Source organism: Triticum aestivum, chromosome 3A, assembly GCF_018294505.1.
Source record: "Triticum aestivum cultivar Chinese Spring chromosome 3A, IWGSC CS RefSeq v2.1, whole genome shotgun sequence".
NCBI lineage: Eukaryota > Viridiplantae > Streptophyta > Magnoliopsida > Poales > Poaceae > Triticum > Triticum aestivum.
This window is the reverse complement of record NC_057800.1, coordinates 734,987,223-734,993,023: the sequence shown is the minus strand read 5'-3', so window position 1 is coordinate 734,993,023 and position 5,801 is coordinate 734,987,223.

Here is a 5,801-nt window from a genome sequence, read left to right as displayed (position 1 = left end):
CGGTTCGTCTGGACCTTTTGGTCCCGGTTGATGGGACGAACCGGGACCAATGGGCCTCGCTCCTGGCCCACCACCATTGGTCCCGGTTGGTAGCTTGAACCGGGACCAAAGGCTCCCCTTTAGTTCCGGTTCATGCCACCAACCGGGACCAATGAGGTGCCTATATATACCCCCTCGCGCAAGAGCAGAGCACAGTGCTCCGTTTTTTTTGGCCGAGGGGGTGAGGGCTTTGTGATGCTCTAGCTCACCTCCTATGCACATGAGGTGTTCGATGGAATGCCCGAGCCACACTACTTAAGCTTTCTCCTCTCGAAGCTCGACCTCCAAGCTCCATTTTCCTCGAGATTTGTCTAGATTTAGCGGTCCGTGACGCCCCGTCCCCGTCTTCACCGCCGTCGATCACCCACGCCGATCTCATCACCGACACCACCGTGGTGAGCCTCTTGTTCTTATCTTCTTTCTGAAAGGAAAAATATTCTTACTTGTATGTTTAGATAGATACTTGTATCATTTTCTTACATTTATTATTGCATCTTATATAGTGCGATGGTTTTGGTATCCGCCCCCGTCGGCCTCGTCCTGTCTATGATTCGGATTTGGTATGTATATTATCTTTATAACTATTGGTTCATTTATTGTTTATGAAAATTATGCCGACCAACGTGACATAGATTTTATTTATCTAGGATGTATGTGAATCGGAAATGCCAACCGACCCTATTGTCGAGAGGTTAAATTTAGTTGAAGAAGAAAACAATTTGTTGAAGGAAAAAATAAAAAAATTGAGGAGGAGAAGATGATATTGGAGTTGCATGTTGCGGATGTCATCGATGATCACAAGATCAAGATGGATGCAATGCGCTTGAAGATTAGAAAGATTAGAAAATATGTCATTCATACCGAGGCTTGGTATCATTATGCCGTTAGATCAATTGTTACCTTGGTTGCGATTATGATCGCATTTGTTTTCGCATTGAAATGTTTTACATAGTTTCAATGTATGGTTTAATTAATTAGATGCTCTGGAGAGCTATATGTTGTTAGATGAGAACTATGTATGCACTTTGATTTTAATGTGATGATGGACTTCTATTAATTTGGACACTTAATTATATATAATGCACGCAGATGAACCGGCAATGGATGTATGGAGACAGACACACCCGCGAGTACATTAAGGGTGTGCATGAGTTTCTCGATGCGGCTGAGGCAAACAAGCAGAATGGTTTTATGTGTTGTCCATGCACTGAATGTGGGAATACGAGGTCTTACTCTAACCGGAAAATCCTTCACTCCCACCTGCTTTACAAGAGTTTCATGCCACACTATAATGTTTGGACGAGGCACGGAGAAATAGGGGTTATGATGGAAGACGACGAAGAAGAAGAGTATGATGACAATTATGTGCCCCTTGAATACGGTGATGCTGCAACGGGGGGAGCTGGTGAAGATCAAGAGGAACCAGACGATGTGCCCAATGATGCTGCCACGGGCGAAGCTGCTGAAGATCAAGAGGAACCAGACGATGTGCCCGATGATGATGATCTCCGCCGGGTCATTGTCGATGCAAGGACGCAATGCATTAGTCAAAAGGAGAAGCTGAAGTTTGATCGCATGTTAGAGGATCACAAAAAATGGTTATACCCCAGTTGCGAAGATGGCAACACAAAGCTTGGTACCATACTGGAATTGCTGCAGTGGAAGGCAGAGAATGCTGTGGCTGACAAAGGATTTGAGAAGCTACTGAAAATATTGAAGAAGAAGTTTCCAAAGGATAACGAATTGCCCGACAATACATACGCAGCAAAGAAGGTCGTATGCCCTTTAGGATTGGAGGTGGAGAAGATACATGCATGCCCTAATGACTGCATCCTCTACCGCGGTGCATACAAGGATCTGAACGCATGCCCGGTATGCGGTGCATTGCGGTATAAGATCAGACGAGATGACCCTGGTGATGTTGACGGCGAGCCTCTCAGGAAGAGGGTTCCTGCGAAGGTGATGTGGTATGCTCCTATAATACCACGGTTGAAACGTCTGTTCAGAAACGAAGAGCATGCCAAGTTGATGCGATGGCACAGTGAGAATCGAAAGAAAGATGGGAAGTTGAGAGCACCCGCTGACGGGTCGCAGTGGAGAAAAATCGAGAGAAAGTACTGGGATGAGTTTGCAAAGGACCCAAGGAATGTATGGTTTGCTTTAAGAGCGGATGGCATTAATCCTTTCGGGGAGCAGAGCAGCAATCACAGCACCTGGCCCGTGACTCTATGTATGTATAACCTTCCTCCTTGGATGTGCATGAAGCGGAAGTTCATTATGATGCCAGTTCTCATCCAAGGCCCTCAGCAACCCGGCAACGAAATTGATGTGTACCTAAGGCCATTAGTTGAAGAAATTTTACAGCTGTGGAATGGAAACGGTGTACGTACGTGGGATGAGCACAGACAGGAGGAATTTAACCTTAAGGCGTTGCTGTTCGTGACCATCAACGATTGGCCCGCTCTCAGTAACCTTTCAGGACAGACAAACAAAGGATACCACGCATGCACGCACTGTTTAGATGACACTGAAAGTATATACCTGGACAAATGCAGGAAGAATGTGTACCTGGGCCATCGTCGATTTCTTCCGACCAACCATCAATGTCGAAAGAAAGGCAAGCATTTCAAAGGCGAGGCAGATCACCGGAAGAAGCCCGCCATGCGCACCGGTGATCACGTGCTTGCTATGGTCAATGATTTACACTACGTAATCTTTGGAAAGGGTCCCGGTGGACTAGCTGTTCCGAATGACGCTGAGGGACACGCACCCATGTGGAAGAAGAAATCTATATTTTGGGACCTACCCTACTGGAAAGACCTAGAGGTCCGCTCCTCAATCGACGTGATGCACGTGACGAAGAACCTTTGCGTGAACCTGCTAGGCTTCTTGGGCGTGTATGGGAAGACAAAAGATACACCTGAGGCACGAGAGGACCTGCAATGTTTGCACGAAAAAGACGGCATGCCTCCGAAGAAGTATAAAGGTCCTGCCAGCTACGCTCTTACGAAAGAAGAGAAAGAAATATTCTTTGAATGCCTACTCAGTATGAAGGTCACGACTGGCTTCTCATCGAATATAAAGGGAATAATAAATATACCAGAGAAAAAGTTTCAGAACCTAAAGTCTCATGACTGCCACGTGATTATGACGCAACTGCTTTCAGTTGCATTGAGGGGGCTTCTACCGGAAAACGTCCGATTAGCCATTGTGAAGCTATGTGCATTCCTCAATGCAATCTCTCAAAAGGTGATCGATCCAGAAATCGTACCAAGGCTAAGGAGTGATGTGGCGCAATGTCTTGTCAGTTTCGAGCTGGTGTTCCCACCATCCTTCTTCAATATCATGACGCACATCCTAGTTCATCTAGTCGACGAGATTGTCATCCTGGGGCCCGTATTTCTACACAATATGTTCCCCTTTGAGAGGTTCATGGGAGTCCTAAAAAAATTTGTCCGTAATCGCGCTAGGCCAGAAGGAAGCATCTCCATGGGCCATCAAACAGAGGATGTTATCGGGTTTTGTGTTGACTTCATTCCTGGCCTTAACAAGATAGGTCTCCCTAAATCGCGGTATGAGGGGAGACTGACTGGAAAAAGCACTCTTGGAAGAGACTCAATAATATGCAGGGACGGATATTCTTGGTCTCAAGCACACTACACAGTTCTACAGAACTCTACCTTGGTGACCCCGTATGTCGATGAACACAAGAACAGTCTGCGCTCCAAACACCCGGAGCAGTGCGACGACTGGATTACATGTGAACACATCAGGACTTTCAGCAGTTGGTTGGAAACACGTCTCAGAGGTGACAACACTATTTGTGATGAGTTGTACTTGTTGTCCAGGGGACCATCTTTGACTGTATTGACTTACAAAGGATACGAGATAAATGGGAATACATTTTACACGATCGCCCAAGATCAAAAGAGCACCAACCAAAACAGCGGTGTCCGCTTTGATGCAGCAACCGAGAGCGGAAAGGACACATATTATGGTTACATAGTGGACATATGGGAACTTGACTACGGACCTGATTTTAAGGTCCCTTTGTTTAAGTGCAAATGGGTCAATCTGTTAGGCGGCGGGGTACAGGTAGACCCACAGTACGGAATGACAACAGTGGATCTGAAAAATCTTGGGTACACTGACGAACCGTTCGTCCTAGCCAATGGTGTGGCACAGGTTATCTATGTGAAGGACATGTCTACCAAACCGAGAAAAAGAAAAGATAAGGAAGCGAATACATCATACGATGAGCCAAAGCGCCACATAGTTCTTTCAGGAAAAAGGGACATCCTGGGAGTGGACGGCAAGACAGACATGTCTGAAGATTATGAAAAGTTTCATGAAATTCCTCCCTTCAATGTCAAGGCTGACCCAAGCATGCTGATGAACAATGAAGATTATCCATGGTTACGGCGCAATAAGCAAATGACACAAGCGAAGAAAAAGTGAAGACTTTCTCCCGCAACTATTATGATGATACCATGCCAAATTTGTAACAGACGAACATGCTATCATTGTCCGTTTTATAGTAAAGTTATTCATAAACTAGTGATTCACACAAATTTTTAAAAATTCAAATTTAAACTATTTAAAATTTAACACTAATGGCACTAACCGAAAGTTTATAATTTTTATGACCTAAAAGCAAAAAGAAATCACTAACAAACTGTAAGTATTTAGTTGTAAGTAGAAATAAAAAATAAATAGAAAAAAAATTCTATTTTTATAGTAAAGTTATTCATAAACTAGTGATTCACACAAATTTTTAAAAATTCAAATTTAAACTATTTAAAATTTAAAATAATGGCACTAACAGAAAGTTTATAATTTTTGTGACCTAAAAGCAAAAAGAAATCACTAAAAAACTGTAAGTATTTAGTTGTAAGTAGAAATAAAAAATAAATATAAAAAAATTCTATTTTTATAGTAAAGTTATTCATAAACTAGTGATTCACACAAATTTTAAAAAATTCAAATTTAAACTATTTAAAATTTAAAACTAATGGCACTAACAGAAAGTTTATAATTTTTGTGACCTAAAAGCAAAAAGAAATCACTAAAAAACTGTAAGTATTTAGTTTTAAGTAGAAATAAAAAAATAAAAAACCAAAAAAATATAGAAATAAAAAAGAAAAAACCAAAAAAAATGCCTCCTACTGGGCCTCCACGGCCTGAATACGACTAGAAACCCTACATGGGCCAGAATTCAAGCCCGCAGAAGGCCCAATAGGCCCACAGGCAGTAGCAAGTTTAGGCCCGAAAGCCTGCATTAGAGAGGAGCTCGAATGGGTAGGAACACCAGCGCTTATAAACTAGTGCCGGCGCCCTTCAACTAGCGATGTGGGACTAAACTTTTGGGCTCGGGGCAGCAAAGGCCATTGGTCCCGGTTGGTGGCACCAACCGGGACTAAAGGGGGCATTGGTCCCGGTTCGTGGCACCAACCGTGACCAATGCCCCCCTTTAGTCCCGGTTGGTTCCACCAACCGGGACCAAAGGCCGCCGCTTCCCGCCCTTTGGGCTGCTGAAAATTGGCCTTTGGTCCCGGTTCGTGGCAGCAACCGGGACTAAAGGGGGCATTAGTCCCGGTTTGTGCCACCAATCGGGACCAATGCTCCGTCTATATAAGCCACACTTGTGAAAATTTTGGTTCAGTTTCTTCGATCCCGCCCCGACGTCGCCGCCAGGCTGCCCCTGTGCTCGCCTCGCCGTCGCCGCCGTTGCCCCTGCCCCGCCGCGCGCCCTGCCTCGCCGT